This window comes from Lissotriton vulgaris, chromosome 10 (genome assembly GCF_964263255.1).
Source record: "Lissotriton vulgaris chromosome 10, aLisVul1.2, whole genome shotgun sequence".
In the NCBI taxonomy this organism is placed as follows: Eukaryota; Metazoa; Chordata; class Amphibia; order Caudata; family Salamandridae; genus Lissotriton; species Lissotriton vulgaris.
This window is the reverse complement of record NC_141698.1, coordinates 857841719-857864943: the sequence shown is the minus strand read 5'-3', so window position 1 is coordinate 857864943 and position 23225 is coordinate 857841719. Positions and strand designations below refer to the sequence as shown.

General features: G+C 45.5%; 1 protein-coding gene across 2 annotated transcripts in view; it reads left to right on the top strand.

The window, feature by feature from the left end:
• Positions 1-5365: 5365 nt before the first annotated feature.
• LOC147688905 (peroxisomal carnitine O-octanoyltransferase-like) overlaps positions 5366-23225 on the top strand; it is a 553955-nt gene continuing 536095 nt past the window's right edge. For both annotated transcript variants that reach the window (XM_086941801.1, XM_086941802.1), the window contains exon 1: positions 5366-5458. The gene's annotated coding sequence lies outside the window, so the exon portion shown is untranslated. The remainder of the gene's footprint in view (positions 5459-23225) is intronic.

Below are 23225 nucleotides of genomic sequence, written 5' to 3'. Positions count from 1 at the left end.
AGAGAGAGTAGAGAGAGAGTGGAGAGAGAGTAGAGAGAGAGAGAGTGGAGGGAGAGAGAGTGGAGGGAGGGAGAGTAGAGGGAGAGAGAGTGGAGAGAGAGTGGAGAGAGAGTAGAGAGAGAGAGTGGAGAAAGAGTAGAGAGAGAGAGTGGAGAGAAAGTGTAGCTAGACAGTGGATAGAGAGTGGAGAGAGAGAGAGAAAGTGGTGAGAGAGACAGTGAAGAGAGAGATAGTGGAGAGAGAGAGAGAGAGAGAGAGAGAGAGAGAGAGAGATAGAGAGAGTGGAGGGAGTGGAGCTAGACAGTGGAGAAAGAGAGAGAAAGTGGAGAGAGAGAGAGTGGAGAGTGGAGAGAGAGAGTGGAGAGAGAGAGAGAGAGAGTGGAGAGAGAGAGAGGAGAGAGAGAGAGTGGAGAGAGAGAGAGGAGATAGAGAGTGGAGAGAGAGTGGAGAGACAGTGGAGAGAGAGTGGAGAGAGAGTGGAGGGAGACAGTGGAGAGAGAGATAGAAGAGAGAGAGAGTGGAGAGAGAGAGTGGAGAGTGGAGAGAGAGAGAGAAGAGAGAGAGGAGAGAGAGTGCATAGAGAGTGGAGAGAGAGTGGAGGGAGAGTGGAGGGAGACAGTGGAGGGAGACAGTGGAGGAGACAGTGCAGAGAGAGAGTGTGGAGAGAGTGGAGAGAGAGTGGAGAGGGAGTAGAAAGAGGGTGGAGAGAGTAGATAAAGGGTGGAAAGAGAGTGAGACAGAGAGTGAGAGAGAGAGTGAGAGAGTGGAGTGAGAGAGTGGAGAGGGAGAGAGAGAGCGGAGAGAAAGAGAGAGTGGAGAGAAAGTAGAGAGAGAGTGTGAAGGGAGAGAGGATGGAGAGAGTGGAGAGAGTGAGTCGGGAGAGAGTGGGGGGAGAGTGGAAAGAGAGTAGAGAGAGTGGAGGGAGACAGTGGAGGGAGACAGTGGAGAGAGAGTGGAGAGAGAGTAGAGAGAGAGAAAGTGGAGAGAGAGACAGTGGAGAGAGAGTGGAGAGACAGTGGAGATGGAGTGGACAGAGTTGAGAGAGAGAATGGAGAGAGAGAGAGTTGAGAGAGAGAGAGACTGACTGACTGACTGACTCAGAGACGGAATACTGACTGACTGAGAGACTGACTGGCTAGGAAACTGACAGAGAGAGAAAGCAAGATTGGCTGACTAAGAGAGTGACTGACTGACTAACAGAGAGAGAGAGACTGATTGAGAGTGAGACTGACTGGCAGAGAGAGAGACTGACTGAGGTAGAGAGATACTGACTGACTGAGGTAGAGAGATACTGACTGACAGAGAGAGAGACAGAGAGAGAGGCAGAGACTGACTGACTGAGAGAGATAGACTGATTGACTGCGAGAGAGACTGGCTGACTGAGAGAGACTGACTGACTGAGAGAGACTGACAGAGAGAGAGAGAGACTGACTGAGAGGGGGACTGACAGGGAGAGAGAGAGAGAGACTGACTGAGGTAGAGAGAGAATGACTGACTGAGAGAGACTGACTGACTGGGAGAGAGAGAGACTGACTGGGAGAGAGCGAGACTGGCTGACAGAGAGAGAGACTAAGAGAGAGAGAGAGACTGGGAGACTTACTGGCTGAGAGAGAGACTATCAGAGAGAGATAGACTGACAGAGAGAGAGACTGACAGAGAGAGAGACTGACTGAGAGAGAGATTGACTGACAGAGACTGACAGAGAGAGAGACTGACTGACAGAGAGAACAGAAACTAAAGAGGGCCCATGGAGCTTTGTTTACTTTTCTGTTGTCTCCATTTCTTGCTCTTTCCATAACACCTCAAGCAGTAAATAAGAGGCAGTCGAAAGTCCAAGGTTAGACACGCCTGTGATGTCACTGGGTGTGAAAGGGAGTGACATGTCGCTTTTGTCACCCATAACATTTTGGCGAATCGATGTCCATGAGGGTCCGGACCCCCTCTTCCGGGGCCCCCACCTACGCTCCCTGCACAGGGCCACCATGAGCCTAGAGCCGGCCCTGTGAAGGGTGGCAGTGCCGCTGGGTTTGAAAAAGAAATTTCACTGAGGATAAGTTCTAAAATGACTAGGAGCAGCCCGAAACGGGTCGCTACTGAAAATGGAGAGCCCGATAGGGACCCGGCTCAGTACCTGCTATTCAGAACTGCCGGTGCTCAGCACCAGCAGGACCCGGCCTACTTAAAGCCCTGCCACGAAGCTCCATTTCAGTGTGTCTAGGCGCTCGGACAGGGAATTGCTCTTTGGCACTTGTTCTCATTTTTTCTAAAGCTATTCTTTATGCTTATTCATACCTTAGGCATTAAGATGTTCTCCGGGTTTAGTGAGGCAAACATTTGCATTCGTCCATGGCCTGGCTTTGCTTTTGTGAGGACTTTGAAGGGTAGACGAAGAACAGTGAACATCTGTGAATTAAAGGAAACACTATTGGTCGTGATATATTGGAAACATAACTGCAATTCCTAATTATCAAAATAGTATGTTTATGTGGAACTTCAGGTAAGCACAGGCCACTTCTCTAAAACATTGTGGTGATGAGTGTTAAATAAATGACTGAAACAAGGCGGACAGTGGAACCTTCTTTGTACATGCACCTAACCAAGATTACCCCAAAGGTAAATTCCCCTTATATTCTAAGAGGGGACTTGTGTGCACTCCGAATAACCACCCACCATCACAGTGATAGTTCTCAATAGAACTTAACATAATTTCATACATAAGCTCAGGTGCACCACATATTGAATTTGTGAGCAATCTCTATCACAAACTTATTACAAAGACAATTGCCCCTTGGAGCCTGGTTTCCAAAGCAATTGGTCAAATCGGCATTTTCAGATGAGGATGAAAACCTTCCCTCTGGCCACAGACGATTCGCGGGAGCATGAAAGTGCTCGATCAGTCTCCTCAGGTAGTTGGTCGCGTTCCTCCAGTCCGTATAGCGCCGATTTGACCAATTGCTTTGGAAACCAGGCTCCAAGGTGCACATCATTTCGAAGGTGCCCTGCCTGCTGATAGAAGCTGTTCTGACCCTCGAGACGATTAGGGTCCTTACTACAACCTTCTCCTCAATAACCTTGACCAGGGATCTTGTCTCCTTCGAAAAAGTGATCAGATATATTTCACTACATAGATGCTGTTATTGGTACAGACGATATCACTCACAGCAGCTATTCCAACTGCCATTTGCCTTTCATTACCAGCTGATTTAGCCACAATTATCTTTCACGCCCTGAAGAAGTACCGTGAGGGACAAAATGCATCGGCTGTTCTTGAACACAAATGGAACAATAAAGTGGATTTTTTTCTAAAAACATTATTTGTATTGTCTTTGTAATAAGTTTGTGATAGAGATTGCTCACAAATTCAATATGTGGTGCACCTGAGCTTATGTATGAAATAGTATTAAATAAATGTATGTAGGAGAGAGAGCTTTGTACAGATAATGCATGGATGAATATTTCTCTGACCTTACTGGGTGACTCTTCCGGTTTACGAAAAATGTGCTAGCTGGGTGAATTGGAGTCTGTCTGATTGGAGTGGCAAGTGGCCTAGCGCACTGACTTCTTGAAGATATTGGTATTACTCTTTCGCCTACTGGTTCCTACAGGCAAACCAGCTTTCGATTCTTCCTGTTCAGACTGGGTGCTTTGCTGTCAGTAAAACGGTGTTTAACTTAATAATGCTGATTTCACTTAGAACTGAAATCCCTAAAAATAATCCCCATGGTTTAACAGAAAAATATATTCAGTATAATGAGTAGAGTTTTGATAGTATGATTAAGAATTACAGATTAGGTCCTAATACCATCCCAGTTGGTTCATTATTTGAGGATCTTAGTAGACTTAAATTGAATTCTAGACTTAATCCAGGATGGTTCCGTCATGTGGTGCAAGAGAAGTACATGTAGTAGATGAAAATATGAGAGGCGGGGATGACAAACAGTCTAAACATAAGGCGAGCAGAGACGTGATGATAGTAGAAATGAAAGGCAATTTCTGGTGGTGGTAGGTAATGAAGTAAGGATAAAACTGCTGAAAGGGGCCAGGAAAGGAAATCAGAAGTATTCCAGCTGTGTCCAGTTGGAGGTGGTGGAAGGAGGGAATGTTTGGACCCACTGCAAGGGGTTGTCATCAAAAGTAAATAAAAAACTGCTGGCGGGTGTAAAACAGGAATGCTGATGGATATTGTTGGTGGAGAGGTGGAATGTCTTGAGTGACGAGTTAGTGTGTGTACGGGGTATGCACTTATCACATTGGATATTTTCTTGGACTTTGGTTTCATTTGTTTGTGTGTGATGTCATTATTATGCTTATTAGCTCTCACTCCTAAGACTATTGAAAACTTTAGACCTCTTCCCCAATCAATTGATTCCTCTGAATCCAAGCCAAGCGAGATGGTTTAAATGGATCCATAAAAACTTATTTCATTGGTAAGGTATTCTTCCCAGCCAGCCCGAAGGCGCCTTGAAAGAGCACAGCAGATTTCCATACAAGCACTTACATCGTTTGCAGGTGTTCAGAAATAAGGATCTCCATTACTTTGCAAAACACCAAAGAACTTGACATCTTCATGAAATAGTCATGAGTGTCTAAACCACTGCCATTAAGTCAGTGCATGGGGCATAGGTTTAGTTATGAGGCAGGTGCAGTAGCACTGAAGTCCATGAGTGAAAGCCCCGTTGCATCATATCGATAACTAGCTTTTGCTACTCAACCATAGGGTAAGGTGCTTTTTTTGTTCTCCGCTTGCATTAGGGCTCAAGGCACCCTGGCCAATATGGTATGAAAACTGTTTCGCCCCTTTACATCGCCCCCCCCCCCCCCCTGTCGATGGTTATCCCTGTTAATTTCGACCCACAAATCAACGGTTGTTCATAGGTTGTCAAATTTGTCAGAGAAAAATACCAGCTACATTTTCGATATTGTGGAAGGGTCAAGTTATTGTATTTGAGTAAAATGTGGGTAAAATTCAAATATTTAAATTCCCCCCTCCACTTTGTTTGATACGTTTTATGATTACTTTACACGCCTCTAAAGTACTTTGTAATCGAAATTGTCTTTTATTTATCATTTTGAAATTATATCTGAAAGGGCAATATACCTTTTTTTCTCGTTTTGCGGCCGTGACATGCACACACTGCCACTTGGTAGCCCTGCTTCTCAGGCAGGACAGAGGAGCTTAAGCGACTGCAGCCTCCGTTTGCCTCAGCTGCACTGACTGGCAAGTGATGCGCGCAGAGCCGCTGCCAAACTTAAGGGCAAGCCCCGCAGCGCATTATGTCAACAGGTTGCACATGCGCAGAGCACCTCCGCCTGCTGCACCTCCAAAGGTATAATTTAGGACGACGAATACATAAACATTACAGCGCCGAAGCCCACTGGCAGCATCGGAGATCTGTGCTGGGAGCCGTCTGCTGAGCCGGAGACGGTGCAACCTGCGAGTCCTGTAGCATCCTCACAGGTAAAGTGCCACGCGCCGGTACATCAAAGCATCCCAGGTAACCACAGTCCCTCCGAGGGCCACACGGGGCAACAGCAGAGCATCTCCGGAGGTGAAGATGTGAAAGGGCCAAAGGGCTGAGCATCACCGAGGCTGTAAACTTGCACAGAGATAAGTAGATTGAGGGGTGCTGAGAGAGTTGAGCATGTGGCAGGAGAAAAGGATGGAGTACTGAGTAGGGAGCCACGAACAGCAGAGTCCACGAATACATTTATTCTTTAAACACTCTGCCACGAAGAAATTGTCTGCAAGGACACACGTGATAGTAAAGTATTCTGGCGCCGTTACTTGATCACAGAGGTTGCATTTTAAACTACCTTGGAGTGAAGGCTCCTGCTGCAGGGCTCTATGTGTGTCCGGTCATTTCCAGGAGATAATAATGACTGTTACATAACTGGTGGTTAATGCACTTGCTTGAGAGATCGGTGTTTTTTTCCAGCCACAGTTTTGACTCACAAAGTACCATAGTAGCAGTAAGAAACAATTTTATTTGGATAATTGTCCATAAAACATCATCAACACACATAAACAGTTAATATCGATAAAAAAGGCCCTATCTTGGCAGCCCAACACTTCTCTCTTCATTTCATCGTTAAAACTCTGTACCATGGAAGATTATTGGGCCTGCTGGAAAGCACATTCTGTAACGTGTAGAGATCACAGATTTGTATTCTCTGTAGCTAGCTCTGTGGTTTCAAAGGCTAAAAAGAGGCAGGTTTACATTTTTTTTAAAGGCTTCTTCAGATTCAGTCGAATACAAGGTGCTAAGAAGCAAGCTCCACGCCTTTGAGGCCAATACCGCGAAGGACTTTGCCCATCGAGATTTTAATGGAAAGAAAGGTGATCTTATGAGGTTAGCAGAAGAGGATCTTAAAGTTCGCTAGGGTCGATCATGGCAGATCTGGACATTAAGATATTTAGGAACCATGGACTTAAGGGATCTATAAACAAGCAGAAGTATAAAAAAAAGATCCTTTTATGAATGGGCAACCAGTGTAGTTTTTTGGTCTCGCCTATGTAGCGCGCATGCGCGGCTAAGGTGACCTTTAGTAATCGATTCCCTTTTTCGCCCAAAAACGTGCATGCTTTTCATTGTTTTAAATGGAAACGCGTGCACGTTTAGCGATTACCTTGCGGGAGCAAGCTTTTAAACCATCTGTTTGTAATTAACAGATGTTCCTGCTTACTCTCTCAAGGGAAACAGGCGCAGGCCCTCTCTCTCTCCCCTCCCCCTCAAACTTGTGTTTTTTACTTTCAGCGGGAGGCGCGCACACTTTTTCTTCTATTGAGTTTGAGTCAGTTGCAGTTTTTTTACACTGCCTATATGCATTGTGATGATAAACTGAAGATCATTACTGAATGCCCTTCCTTGTTTTTCTTTCTCAAGGAAACGGTCTTGAGTGCTTTAGTGTTTTGTCTTCATCATAATATTTAACTATGTGCATAGCAATTGAGGCAATATTTCTTTGTTTTTCAAAGTCATATGGTGACTCAAAAATTACAGACAGGGTGCTGTGACTGGAATGCCAGGGCCTACTGCATTCCTGTGCCACCATTGACAATATTCCGTTGCAAGAACATGATTCAGCGGTTTTGTTTTTCAGCCACACAGTCCCTTGTCTCCTCCCCAACACAATATCCTGCAAGGCAGCCTTTGAGATGCTTCATTGTGTGAGCCCACCTGCAGGAGAACCTGTTATTTGCATTCCTATAAACCAGAAAAGCAGGAAGCCCCTCTTCTTGTTGAAGCAGGTTGGGCACATGGCAAACACGTGCAGCTGTTAAGCTCTGTGGTGAATCCAAGGGACTGACTGTTTAAGGAAAGCACCAGTCGAGAGCTGTCAAACTGTCTGCCATGCTAGAGAGGTACAGGCTTGTCTATTAGATGTTTGTACCTTTTTACCTTCTTTAAAATTGATTGTGCTAATTAGTGTTTTTAACACCCGGGGCTCATACTTGTGATCATCCGCGAAGGGCTTAACAAGAAGTCGAGATCATGATCAGTCTATGAGCACTTTGCAGAAGCGAGGCTCGCACTTTCTCCCAAAAGAAGCACTTAGCCGTAGACCTAAAAAAGTGAAAGCCTGAGTGCTGAGAATTCTTTCAAACTGCCCAGATCTATTTGTGTACAGTGTATCATAACAGTGCTGCCAGGGCATGGCTTGTGAGTGTGTAAGAGTTGCCAAAGCTTTCCTGATTCATCGGTGTTGTAATCTTTTTTTACAAGGATGTGTGTGAGATAGCTCTACTGGTCCCTCCCCGCAGGCTGCAAAGCTTGTCAGTGAACCTGTAAGCGTGTTTCATGTACTGTAATAACTGAGATTTGTTTTGCACTGTACTGCCAATGGTATGACCTCGGGTGCCATTACGCCCCAGCCTTTCCTAATACAGCAGAGTATGAGGAAGTACATCCAGTTCCCACAAGGCCCATGTCACATAGCTGACAAATCGCTTCTGGCTCTGCCTTCCAAGTCTGTTTGTGCTGGCCCCTTGTAATCTCCGTCCGGTGATTGCAGACACTGTATGTGATCTCAGTTGTCTGTCTTTTGTGTTACTGACTGAAATTACATATTGTGCTAGAAAGTAGTCGCTTCTATTTAGTGTTGTGTGGAATTTCAATTCCCTGTGTGATTACCGCTGTTTTCTAGCGCTTTATATCCTATTTGAGCCTCTTTTGCTAACAGGCTCAGGGTGTCTGTTTCTAGGAGTAGTGTGGGTCCGCCACTGGGGTGTGTGATTGTAATAAGAACTTCACTTCGAATCGCCCTCAGGTTGTTGTACTTACAAGTGCTCCAAGTTGTCACTTTCTAACTGGAAAGGCTAGCTCCTCGTGCGGTGGAGTACTCTTGTCCTTGTATCGTATTCTACTACTTGAATTCAAAGGCACATCAATTTGACAAGATGGCGGCATTAGGAGGGATGTATGACGTTACAACGCATACTTTTACCACGCATACCATTACAACGCGGTATTTACAACGCATACCGTTACAACGCATAGCGCTTAGAGGTGCTGGATAGTAATTTTATATTCCAACTCCAGTCCCCGTGGACACTAGGGAAGGTGTTGGATATAAAATTATACTTATTCCCTATCCTAGAGCGCCCCCCAGCACAATGCGTTGTAATGGTATGCGTGGTAATGCCTGCGTTGTAATGGTAGTGCGTGGTAAAAACTTTGTTGTAACAGTTGTATACCCATTAGGAGATACTTAAATGCTTCAAAACTACAGAGAGCCTGTCTTGTAAGGTAAAACTTCTCTTTACAACTGCTGATAAGTGTATTTATTAATCTTTCTGAATGTGTCCACTCATACATACAACAGATGGAAGTTGTGAGGTGAAGGAACTCTGTTTTCGCTGTTGGAATCCAGGTTCCAGAAGTCTGTATGGAGATGGTGACCCTGAGAAGAAACTGACTAGACAAGGTTCGCAATCACCCCTGTGCTAAAATGCCAAACGAGAAGATTGTTTCCATACATTAAACCCACCCACATCCACTGGCTCTGCCTCAACCTCCCTTTCCCCTAAATAATAGTGAAACAAACATGCACAGACCAAAGAGTGAATGAACCCTTTTGGTACAAGATTACGATTTTGAGTGGTAAAGCGAACAAATGAATTGAATTGTGAGTCATGAAGGTCAAAGGCAATCCGGTACATGCTGACTAGTGTCAGCCAGTACGGGAGAGTGGTTCAAGCATAAGCCCATGACTGGCTTGAGCAGAGATCTCATGTGAAAACCAAAAGGGAAGGTCAGAAAGGAAAAACGGAGGCTCAATGTCCCATAAGCATTAGCAAACGTGGCTGCAGAGCAGTAACTTTAACCCTTACATTTAGAGGCATCATTGCTTCCTTCCCTGGTACCAGGCCACCTCATGGACATTCCATTATTGTCATGTGAGGGATAAGGATGAAGCTCAAAAAGAGGACCACCCGCTAGAGAGAGACCTTTGTTGTCCACAGACCTTGCCCTCCCAATAATTCACTTGGGTCGTTCCCCAATCCCGATTGGGAGAAGTCACTATTATTACAGCAACAGTTTAGACGACCCCTTTATGAACTCCTGTTAAGGAATATGAGCTTTTCTTTAATTAAAAAAAATGTACATTTTAGAACATTAATATTAACTTTCAAACATTAACATGCAGGGTAGGCATGCACACAATACTCTTTAGCTGTGTAGTAGGTATCTTGAGCAATGCCATTAGGCCTAAAAGTTTGCTGTTTATTCTCTGGCACATTTTAAATTAGCCAAGTGGTTGGTATGAAATTCACACCCTGAATGAGTTTGACACGAATCTTTGTAAAGTGTTACACAAAAATAACATAAAAGTCAGAAATAGTCTCTTTTCCAACCATACCCATGTCCATCTTGCCACATTTCATTCCTAGACCTTTTTTTTGTCTTTGACCGTAAGAACACCACGCCTTTGTATTGTATTTGAATGGCATTTATATTGTGTGCAATATCTTATTTACACTTTTTTTTGTTTATAACAAAGCTCAGCTTTTACGCTTCCACTGCTTCTTAGTGCTGTAGCTTGTATCCGTGTCAATGTGCACATTGTTTTCTACTGTTTTCTTGGGTAGCGTGAGTGCAACTTTCCACCAAACGAATGCTTGCTTGTTCACTGTTTAATGTTCTTCTACACATACTAGTGTTTCCTGTCCCAGAACTTGTGCGTAGTGCCTACTGTCTCCTAGTGACAGTGTTTGTGTCTCCATATCTCACTATTTGAACATCCGCTGACCTATTCAACTTACTAGCAGACCGGAGGGTTAGCATGTAAGAGGCAAGTTTGTTGTTGTGTGCCCCAACATGTGACATAGATTCTTATTACACTTGATGCAACATTATAGTCTTATAAATCAATCATGAGAGGTTTGTGTATGGCATACATCTCGAACATGCTTATTTCCAGATACACTCATATGTAATAATGAAGATAAAGGGAGCACAGTGAAATACTCAATTTGCTTAAGATCACACAGTTTGGTTAAGCATGGAAACCACGTTGATCCCAGGTTTACTGGCTTCACATATTACACTTCAGCTACTAGATGGGTCTCTTTCTTTCTCCTGTTTTACATCAGAGGTTAGTGTTTTGTTCTTTTATTAATGCTTGGTGCGCGAGGTTAGAGCGTGGGTGGCAGGCAGAAGCCACATGGAAGCTCAGCTCGTTTTTGGCTCGAGGGTCCACGAGGACCTTGGCCTGAGCCAGAGCCGGTCTTCTGGCTCGAGCCTTCAGTGGCTCCTCCACCTCTGTCTATCCCCTTCTCAAAGTGTGGATTGTCCTAGTGTCTGTACATTCTCAAGCACAGACTCTCGGTGTTTCCTGTTGCAGCATTTGGGTCCCCCCCATTTGTCATTATTCTTTTTTTTTGGGGGGGGGGGCAGTGGGGTGCAGCAGAGATCCTAATGTCTTTGTACGTGTCTCTGTATTTTCAATTGCATACTGTGTCGTCGCTGCGTCTGTCCTCCTGTCTAACCTTTGTCAAATGTTACACTCATGTGGAAAACTTACTACGATCAGAAGGTAAGTCGTTTTCTTCTGGTAATCGGTGAACGTTTGAAGGACTGGGTTCTTTTGGACCCAGCGGTGCCAGGGCACAACACCTGAAACCTTCGTGGGTAACCTGCTCCGGCGTACAAGTCACAGAGACACGGGACACTTCCTTCGACGTCAAAGATTCAAGGTTTATTTGCTGCAGGGAACACAGAAGTCACAGGAAGTACATCAAGTGTAGTTCGGGGAGACTGCTTCAAATTGGTTCTGTGGATCGCTCCTTTTATACAGTTTTTACCCATAGGATAACATTGAACACAAAAGTTTACAACCCGGTTTCCACATTTAGCTCCCAGAGGGGTCGCTTTGGTCACTTTGAAACACACAAGGTCCGGAACATAAGTGCGGAAACATTTGACGGTTCCCAACTGTAAAAACCCATCTTCCCACCATTAGCAAATTCCAATCAGCAGTAAAGTAGATCGAAATAGGAACAAAGACAGGTGCAGAGGAAGACGGAGACAGTGGGGAGATCGGAAAGGGTGTAAAAGGGGAGGTTTCGGGAAACACGAGATACAGGCATCAAAGGGACGTGCCTAATGAGATGCACGGCTGAGACAATAAGTCCGTGCGGCAAGATGAGCCTCGAGCGGCGCCACCTGCCTTACAACAGCAACCCCCTTGTCATAAAGACACTTTCAAAGAACATGTGTCTTCCGCAAATATCTTGGGAGTCCCAGGATCGCGAAGCGGACAGCGTCCGTTCGCTGGCTACTTGAGGGCAAGAGACAAAATGGATGCCGTATCTAAGATGGAACCCATGGGTACAGATGAAAAACCCACATAACAAACGAACGGTTTAAGTTAGCACAGCGAAACTGCGCACACTTACTAAACTCGTCATTTGCGGTTCATAGATACCAGACTCGACCATATTCGTGCGAGTCGGAAACACCACTTACAATTGTCACGGAACCTCAGACGCTCCTTTTGCCCTCATGTAGGCAAGCACTAGTCGGAATCATACTCGATATTCATCAGACCATCGAGATGTTGTTGTAGCATAGCTCTGTCCAACCGAGTCCCCTTGGTAACAGATGGTTGTCTCATACACGTTGTAGCACAGAGGCCACATAAGGCAGGACCACACTGCACGCAGAGGCAACACGTGAACAGGAACACTACCACAACTCCGATGATCATCAGAATCTTCCAACCCCAAGTCGACATCAGGCCCCAAAACCACCCAAGTAGCGTCCAATCCCCTACATCCACGTGTATGGATTCGGAGATCTTATGCAACTTCGAGATGGCTTGATAGACAGTAGGAGCATTATCTGGAATAAAAATGCAGCAGCTCGAATGGATCACCTTACATACCCCACCGCGATCTGCTAAGACGACATCTAAAACCATACGGTTTTGTAACGTCATAAGTCTCTCTGCCTGAAGTTCTGTGGTGATATTACCAAGGGCACTGGCAGTAATATTAGCCGTCGATTCTACCACTCGAGTCAACTGTCTCAGGTTCCTACTATTAACCATAGGTCCCCAAAACGGGAGGAAACCCTTGAAAAAGTCTCCTGCCTCTTGACCGGCAGTATCTTCTTCGCTAATTACGCCTCGTACAACTCTAGTCTTATGATAATCGGCATCTACAGTGAACGTCGGAGGCAACAGATTTGCAATGAAACATGTGCCCATGAAGTCTGTGGGCAACCATGTGTATGCACGATCATAACAGATAAAGTATGTACCCTTGGCAGCCAGAAACACAGGGGACGGTGTCATTGGCACAACGTAGGTTTCAGTGCAAGCACTGTCTCCAAATCGGGCTTGCGGACTTTGACCACGACCCATAAGACACAAATTACCAGTGTGGGGTACGACCCATATTGGAGGCGAGCTTTTAAGCTGCTTTTCACTAGTGAACATACTGTATTCCCCTCTACTTAGGACCTTATAAGCTTGTACCTCTTCTTCAGGGATAAGAAAAGGATCATGGATCTCATCTTCCATATCCTCTATTGCCATTGATAGCAGCTTCTGATACGAGGTAGGACCAGAATTGGGGGAACGTGGTTCTCGATTGGGGTGGAAACCCAGTGCGCTTCGAAACATTGTTTGGAATGCTCGAGCTGACCCTTGGGAACTATACGGTAACACCAGATATGGAATTCCCTTACCCGTAGTATGTGGCATCAACCCACACACCCAACAATTAGTAGTATTAACCACTAACTGATGCTGATGGAGGAGCTGAATAAAGGAATTGTTGCGGAATTCTACACGTCTAGCCTGCTCGTGTTCCGGTAACATGTGAAAGGAATGGGGAGAAGCAGTAGTGGTAAGGTTAGGGTAAGGAGTAGGAGTAGGGGTAGCAGGTAAGAAGTAACACATCGTGTAATACACCCCACCCGCCAATAACGCAGAAGCAGTCAAAAACAATACAAACAGTTGGAATATAAAACATTTGGTACGACTGAGTTGCTGCAGCTTGAATCTATAGACTTGAGCTCCTTCCAAATCATTTAGCTTCGAGAATGCCATTCCCTACGACCGTCCGCAACGTTTCTTGACGCACTTCGTTCTGTGCAGCAATAGTCAATCCCCAGGAGTTCCTAGGGACCGACGGCCTTTAACCTAGCGTCAAGACCTACTGTCCAGAAGGAAGTACGCGCGCGGCCCTACGGCCTTCAACACAATATGTATATATATATAGGCACAACGTCTCTCAACTGTGGAAGGAAAAAGATACAAGGAAGAAGCTTGATATATGTACAAAAAAAAAATGTTCAATGATACGAATGTTCAAACTGATCACGGGAAATCGGGGATAATGCAGTTGTCAATATCAACGAAACAAGAAAATTTTATTTGTCCTTAGTGCGAGATCGCAAAGAATATCGATGTTTCCCGGGACGTGTCTGCTCGTCGAACAAAGGATCCGTTGAAGAGACAGCGTCCTGCTGATCAGTTGGTTGATCTGGTCTTGAGTCTTTTGCTAACAAGTGTTCTACAGTGGCTTTCTGCTGCGCTGAGGGTTCTCCAACAAGCTGTGCGTCGCTAAAAGGTACAAACGCCGGCAATGTTTCTGTTTCTGTTGACGCAATGCCTTTCCTTACCCACGGGTCTGCCGGCAGAGGAATAGGGACTCGCTTACAATGGGTAGCATGTACCCAATTCTTCCGCCCCTCAAGACGAACGGCAGTCCTCGTGGCCAGGAGTACCTGGTAAGGTCCGGTAAATCGGGGGTCCAGATTGTTCTTGCGTGAGAAGTTACGAGTAACCACCCAGTCCCCGGGCTGGAGCTGGTGGCCTGGACCCTCCGTCTGCGTCGGCAAGGCGTCGTAAACCTGTTGGTGAATTAACCTCAGTTTAGCAGTCAAGTCATACAAGTAGTCAATCAACATCGGATACTCAAGATCAGAGAATATTCCTGGCCTAGGAACCCCCCACACATTCGCAGGACGGCCGAACACTATCTCATAGGGACTAAGCCCTATTCGGGAGTGTACAGTCGCCCTAGTTGACAGTAATGCTAGAGGCAAAGCATCAGGCCACGAAAGTCCAGTCGTAGCCTGAATCTTCGCTAGTTTTAGTTTAAGGGTGCCATTGTATCCTTCAACTAATCCAGCTGACTGGGGATGATTGGCGCTATGGAATTTTTGATTAATTCCAAGGCCCTTACACACACTCTTCATCACACTTCCAACAAACTCACTTCCGTTATCTGACCACACGACTCTAGGCATTCCATACCGAGGAAAATATTCCTTCAGTAGGATTTTCGCAGTAGACAAAGCAATATTGTCTTTGAGGGGATAGGCCTCGATCCATCGGGAGAATGCGCAAACCACAACCAAAACGTACTTCAGGTTATTGCATCGCTCCATATGGATGAAGTCCAATTGAATCACCTCAAAGGGATATGAAGGAGGAGCAAAACTGCCAGGGGGAGTTGGGGTTCCTTTGCCAGGATTGTACATTATACACACCATACAATTCTTCACCAGACGTTCAGCACACCTTGTAATGCCATCATTCTTCCACACATCAGCCAGCAACTTACAAATGCCTTTCGCGCTAATATGTGCTAACCCATGTGCCATTGTCACAACGGCCAGCACATACGCATCAGGCAACATCCATCTTTTCTGATCCGACAAATCAATCCAACAACCATTCGCATCCAACTTTCCCGTACTTCCTTTCCACTTCATCTTTTCAGTCTCAGTGGCCTCGTTCTGAATTGCTTTCACGCTCTCAACAGTATCTACACACATACTTGATTCTGTAGGCCACCTAACCGAACTCGTCACATACATTCGAGTGCTAAGGTTCCGGGCAGTCTCCTTAGCAATCTCATCTGCAAACGCATTACCACGACCAACATCATCCGTCACTTTACGATGCGCACTACACTTAACAATTGCAACTTGTTCAGGCAAAGTCAATGCATCCAACAGATCGTTCACAAGCTGGCCATGCTGGATTTTCGTGCCATGCGACGTCAAGAAACCACGTTCTCGCCACAATCGTCCAAAACTATGCGCTACACCGAAAGCGTATTGGCTATCGGTGTACACATTCACACGTTTCCCTTTTGCTAACACGCATGCTCTAGTGAGAGCGATCAGCTCTGCGGCTTGGGCAGAATTCTGATTCAACCTTGCAGTCTCAACAACAGTATTCAATGTTACAACAGCATAAGCAGTAGTCACATCGCCATTCGGCAACTTAAAACATGACCCATCCACATACAGGGTGCCATCCGGGTCTTCCAATGGGGTGTTTTTAAGGTCCACTCGACCTTTTGTTTCCTCTTCTGTCCGCAAGTAACAGTCATGTTCTGCTACTTCATCTGACTCTGCGCTAATTGGTAACAAAGTTGCCGGATTTAGGACATTACAACGTTTTATCTGAATGTGGCTTGCCAAGAGCGTCAATTCGTACCCAGACAACCTCGCACTCGTCAAGTGCTGAGTTTTCGTTCGATTCAACAGAGTATCGACTGCATGCGGAACCATCACCGTAAGCATATTATCCATGACCAATCCTGCTGATTGTCGGATAGAGACCGCAGCTGCCGCAGTTGCTCTCAAGCAACTCGGCAATGCTCTAGCTACTGGGTCTAAGGTCGAGGAAAAATATGCACATGGACGTTGCTTACCACCAAAAGGTTGCGTTAGGACACTCAAAGCACAACCTTCCCTCTCGTGAACATATAACGTGAACGGCTTGCTGTAATCAGGGGTACCTAACACAGGAGCCGAACACAATGAATCACGTAATTCAGAAAAACTTTTCTGACATTCTTCCGTCCATGGTAAAGGAGTTGAAACATCCTTGCACGTAAGAGCCACCAATGGTTTCGCTAGCAATGAAAAGTTAGGAATCCATTGCCTGCAGTACGATGTGATACCTAGAAAGGCACGCACATCTCTTTGGGTTTGTGGCACAGCCATTCGCGCAATCGCTGCAATTCTCTCTGGGGTCAATCTCCTTCCCTCCTTTGACAATAAGTGACCGAGATAGGTTACTTCTTGACAACAATATTGGAGTTTAGAAGGTGACACCTTGTGATTTAACTCACAGAGATGTTGCAGCAACGACACCGTAGCAATTTTGCAAATGTCCTGAGTATCAGCAGCCACCAATAAGTCATCGACGTATTGGATTAAAGCCGCACCAACCGGCAACCTAAACGCATCCAGTTGACCCTTCAAAGCTTGACTGTAAATCGATGGGCTTTCACAGTAGCCCTGAGGAGCGCGTTTGAACCGGAAGCTACGTCCACCGAGAGAGAAACCGAAAAGGTCCCTGCTCTCTTCGGCAATCGGGATGCTGAAAAATGCATTTTTCAAATCAATCACCGAAAACCATGAAGCAGTAGCTGGAATCAGAGTCAGTAGCGCCGTGATGTCAGGCACAACAGGAAATTGAGGAACCACAATTTTATTTACCTCCCGCAAATCGATAACAAAACGATAAACAGGCGGTTTGGTAGGATCAGTACGTTTAAGAATGGGCAGTACAGGGCTGTTGCACACGTTTCCCCGAGTCTCCTCGATAACATCTTTCTCGATCAGATCATAAATGATCGCTAACAAAGCTCGTTCACCATCAAGGGAGATACGATATTGGGTAATACGTGGCAATCGTACATTCGATTTCAACTGAACAACATAAGGAGAGATGTCAAGCAGGCCCACATCATTTGGACCCGTCGCCCACAAAGACGCAGGAAGAGAACTCAATTCCGGTGGAAGCTTATCGAGGGACAAATACATGGGAGAGACTACCCTTTCTCCTAACGTAAGCTTTACACCAGCAGGAGAACAATACAAAGTTGCATACAAACGTTTAAGCAAATCCAGACCCAAAAGATTTTCGCCACAACCAGTGGTCAAAATCAACGGAGCTTGGAGCTCACGAGGCCCAATTTGAAGGGGCAAAGGGCGCGAAACTGGATTACTAACGGGGGCGCCAGAGAATCCAACGGAAACATTTGTTAAGCCAGACAAAGGTGCGCCAGGGAGTTTCGAATGTATGATAGAACTTTTCGCTGCACCAGTGTCCAACAGAAAAGGCTCAACGACGCCCGATGTAGCAACTGCGACGTAAGGCCCTCTCTGATCAACCGGAACTGATACCACTCCCTCTCCTTGTCTTTGGCTGTCCTAGTAATTACTATCGTCAGTTTCCTGATCGACGTAATAATCGTCAACATTGTACTGCGCGGATCGTCCTTGCGATGATCCACGTTGATCGAAACAGTTATTAGAATTTGATGAATGGTCAGAGCGATCATTCTGAGCACCACGACCTCTACCACGTGATGCCTGCTGTGAACCACCACGGCCTCCTTTGGATGAATTACCACTACTACGTTCGTTTAAAGCAGGACAATTGAATTTAATGTGTCCCTCCTGTCTACAATAAGCACATTGATTGTACCCCAACGAGGATCTTTGGAAAGAGGAATCATTACGCGGCTGCGATCGATTCGATTGCGACTGCGACCTATTCTGCTGAGGCGCATTCTGATTAGAACGCGGCGGATACGCTTGTTGTAACAACACTTTAGTTTTTAGCTCTTTCGTCTTTTTATCAGCACGGTCATTCTCTTCTTTCTCTCTATTCTCATAATATTGTGCCGTAGCCAATATCTGAGCTGAGGTAGAAACGGCCCACGCACTTTCTGAATTCTTTAATTTATTGCTCAGATCAGGCAACAAGTTCGACACAAATTTGTCCACAAACAACCTCTGCCCACCTTCAGTACCCATATCCTGTCCACTATGATCAATGAATGCTTCCTCGAACCTCGTAAAGAAGTCGGAAACACTCTCATCTTTCTTCTGCTTACAGGCTGACAACTTGTCCCAATTTACCCTCATAGCTGGCATAAGCGTTTTCATTAGTGTTATTATACGCTGGGGAAGAGCAGCAATCAACTGATCGGGTTTAGTAGCAGCCACTTGTCCAGCGTCTGCCGCTGTAATGGCAGCCCAATCACCGCCTAATTCATTTGCGTGATCTTGGTGACGAATCTTAGCCCATACCGGTTGCGGTACGACGTTGCCAAACAACATATCGATATCAGCAAGATTCATCACCGTAGCATCTACAAGCTGCGATAATTCCTTATAATACCCAGTGGGATTTTTACGAGGATCGGGCAAAGATTGTTTCACCTGAAGCACTTCCGATCGTTTCCATGGGAGGTGTATCCACACTCTCTCAAAATGCGCCACTACCTGAGGATTAGCATTAGTATCAGCTGGTATCCAAACTGGCGGAACTTCACGCATAGGATATTGGCCAGACTCGTCTTGCTTTTCAATGTCCTCAACGAACAATGCATGAGGAATAGGAGCGGGACGAAGGGATAGCAACCGCTCAATAGCGCGTCGGACATTAGTATCTACTATCAGTCCAGTTGCGAACTGAAGCCGAAGTTCGGACAGGGCGGTCAGCACCTCGTCAGGCGCATTGGCCACTATCTGATCATGAAGGAACTTGCACATTTCGTCAAACACATATCTCTGAGTCGGTATGTTGAATTGGTCAAACGTTTCGAGGACAACACGAGGTGGATTTCGAAGAGGGTTTACCATCCAACCCATCGCCATATTGTATAGCGCAACGCGTTCTCTGTTACCAGGAAGCTGACTACGTCTCTGAGGACCATCAGAACCAGCAGACCCAAAAACAGGTCCGAGCGACTGAAAGAAGTTTGTTGCAAGGGGAGAATTACGATTACGAGTAGAGGGAGAAGAGTAAGACACAGGACTAACAAGAGAAGGAGTAGCGACAGTAGCAACAACAGGGGTTAACAACACAGGAGCAGTAGCGGGAGCAGGAGTATGTGGAAGCGGAGGAGCAGTAGGAATAGAAACAGACAAAGGAGCGGGAACAGTCGGAAGAACGGGTGCAGGTTGAGGAACAGGCGGAGGAACAATAGGTGGAAGAACAGGTACGGCAGGGACCACAGGAGCTGCGGTACCCTGTACGTACGGAGGTGGCGACTTCATAAGATAGGACATTAAAGGATCCTCAACTGCCTCTTCCTTCTTATCCGACTCCGTAGGCAAAGCAGGATAGCATTTATCTATGGACATACGCTGTAGTCTCTCAAACACTTCCTTATCCTTATCCTCCTTATCACGCTGAAACTGCTCAGCTTTCTTCACTATAGTAGCAACAGTATCTCGCTGACTACGTTTATTCTGTCTGATTTCTTTCTGTCGGGCTTCTTTGCGCCACAACCGAAAGGCATCAAACATGGCCGGCCTTGATTTACGTTCGAACAACTTTATTTCTAGATTGTCTAAGATCGATGCCTCGAAGCTACCGTGAGGTGGCCAACGAAGGTCGCCGTCTTTCTTTGTATATTTAATCCAATAATCGTTAAAAGCAATCGGGCCTAGCCCATGTTTGCTATATAAGTCATAAGTAGGAGTTCCAACCGGAGGTATCGGACATGAGTCCTCCAGCAGGGAATCCGCACCACAAGGGCTAAAACAACTGAACAAAGTACTACGACCAGGCATCTTGCACACTAGCCGAGTGTCACAAACTTCAAGGGTTACGGGATTTACCAAGTCCCAGCAAAGAACAAAACCCTCGGTTTTTGGCGGCTGCAGTCGTCAAATAATACAACAACAAAATACGCTAGCAAAGTGTCACCGACAAAAACACTCACACAGCGTTTACAACAATGACACTCGCTAAAGTGTCAACAACCAAGAACTCTGGGAGCGACCCACAAATACTTAACTCAAAGATCGATGGCGTCTTCAGGAAGGCCCGTCAATCGTCTCGCTATACCAAGGTCTACGCCAGGCGCCAAAACAGGTCTACAGTCAGGGCAGCAGTCCGTCGCAGCCGTCAGGAGGCGGGAATCTTCGCGGGAAAAGTCTTCGGGCCACTTATTTCGACAACAGGATCGATGAAGCGGAGTGCACCTTCCCTCGGAGATTTCACACGAAGTTCCTCACGATCGTCGGGCTTGGACCGGTACCACTGATGCAGCCCCACGTTGGGCGCCAACTGAAGGACTGGGTTCTTTTGGACCCAGCGGTGCCAGGGCACAACACCTGAAACCTTCGTGGGTAACCTGCTCCGGCGTACAAGTCACAGAGACACGGGACACTTCCTTCGACGTCAAAGATTCAAGGTTTATTTGCTGCAGGGAACACAGAAGTCACAGGAAGTACATCAAGTGTAGTTCGGGGAGACTGCTTCAAATTGGTTCTGTGGATCGCTCCTTTTATACAGTTTTTACCCATAGGATAACATTGAACACAAAAGTTTACAACCCGGTTTCCACATTTAGCTCCCAGAGGGGTCGCTTTGGTCACTTTGAAACACACAAGGTCCGGAACATAAGTGCGGAAACATTTGACGGTTCCCAACTGTAAAAACCCATCTTCCCACCATTAGCAAATTCCAATCAGCAGTAAAGTAGATCGAAATAGGAACAAAGACAGGTGCAGAGGAAGACGGAGACAGTGGGGAGATCGGAAAGGGTGTAAAAGGGGAGGTATCGGGAAACACGAGATACAGGCATCAAAGGGACGTGCCTAATGAGATGCACGGCTGAGACAATAAGTCCGTGCGGCAAGATGAGCCTCGAGCGGCGCCACCTGCCTTACAACAGCAACCCCCTTGTCATAAAGACACTTTCAAAGAACATGTGTCTTCCGCAAATATCTTGGGAGTCCCAGGATCGCGAAGCGGACAGCGTCCGTTCGCTGGCTACTTGAGGGCAAGAGACAAAATGGATGCCGTATCTAAGATGGAACCCATGGGTACAGATGAAAAACCCACATAACAAACGAACGGTTTAAGTTAGCACAGCGAAACTGCGCACACTTACTAAACTCGTCATTTGCGGTTCATAGATACCAGACTCGACCATATTCGTGCGAGTCGGAAACACCACTTACAATTGTCACGGAACCTCACGTTGCCTTGTGCTGCGTATGCAAAAAATTCAGCTTAAACTCCAATTTTCACACAGTTTGGCACAAAGGCTTGAAAGCATTTTTCCATTCAAGGGCTAACTAAAATCCCATGCTTGAAATAAAAACAAGAGGCTCGCGCTCCTGGACTCTTTTTGCACGAAGACCGGGGCTGCAAGTGAACTGTTTTTTATCTTACCATACTGGATAAACCTTGACGCGGGTGCTTATGAATCTCAGTAATAGTTTGCTAGAAACGCAGTTGATGTTGTTGCACCAAGGATATTGTGCTGCATAACTAAAAACTTCTAAAGTCCCAAAAGCAAGACCTATTGGCTATGTCAATGCTTGTTTTTAATGCAGCTGATGCTGAGCTCCGCTGAGAAGTTGTAAAACCAGTCTGTCTGCAGAATTCTGCTCCATCTGAAGTATGTGGTTGAGAAGATTGGAGCAGCCATCATAAAGAATATTACAGTCTTTTAATCTGGATGTAATTAAAGCAACGGCTACAGTTTACCTGGCGGCCAGAGGTAGGAAGTGCACTAAAAACATTTTTTTAAATGAGAGTAAAGCACGTACTTAAGACCTCTGAGACTGGTGGAAGGAAAGACAGGTCAGAGTCACATTTCACCCAAAGGTTTTTTGCAACCTTTCCTGTGGCTGGGGGGAGGAGCAGAGTTTGGCCAGCATTATAAGGGACAGAAGATATTGTTTTCTTTTAAAAAAAAGTATTTCCATATTGTCGGAATTACATTTAAGATGGCTGTTCTGCATCCATAAAATTATGTCAGCTAAGCCATTTGACTTCAAAGTTGACTTCTAGATACATGAGCTTTTAGCTAAAAAAAATAGTAATTGGGTGTCATCATTATGTGAGGTAGTGGCAATCCCATATGCACAAATGGAGAGATGAGGAGGAGCCTCTGGTACACCCAACATAACTGCTTTTCTGGTGCCAAAAATGTTCTGAGCAATACTGTTTGCCTCCTATTAGTCAGGAAAAATGTTATCCAGGTTAGGGCTTAGTGAGAGATTCCTGATGTTCTGAAACCGCTGCAATAGAATGGCATGCGAGATGGTGTCAAAGGCATCGGAAGATCTAACAGTATCAAGACAGCATTGTTACCCGAGTCTGAAGTCATTTTGATTGTGTCCGAGAGTTCGAGAAGTCCTGATACAGTTGAATGGTTAGGCCTAAAGCCAAGTTGTCTGGTATGAAAAGTGTATGCATTCATGAGTTGCAGATTTACAATTTTTCCAGAATTTTGCTTATCATTGGAAGGAGGGAGATGAGCCTTAAGTTGGACAGGGTGGTAGGGTCGGCTAGGGTTTTCTTTTGTATAGACTTGACTATTGCCAGTTTCCAGTCAAGGTTTTGATTTTTGAAGTTTATAAGTTACAGTCCTTATAATATTGCACAGTGATTTATGAATTGTATCTAGGAACTAGATGCAAACTATAAGAATTGGATTTATACATTTACCATTTTTTTTCTCAATCAGTTGTTATTTTAAGGTTACTAAAAAGGGTTATTTTGTGTAGTAAAATGTCTTAGTAGTACTGGCAATCCCATTCCACTATATGTGGTTTATAATCCTGACTATGTGTTTCTCCAGACCATACACTCTTAACTTATAATGGATACTAGTATTGACTATAAGTGATTCCTACAACTTGTAACCCTTGTTGTCTTTTGTCACATTTTCTGTACAAAGAAGTGCACACCAGTGTGATTTATTGCCAATG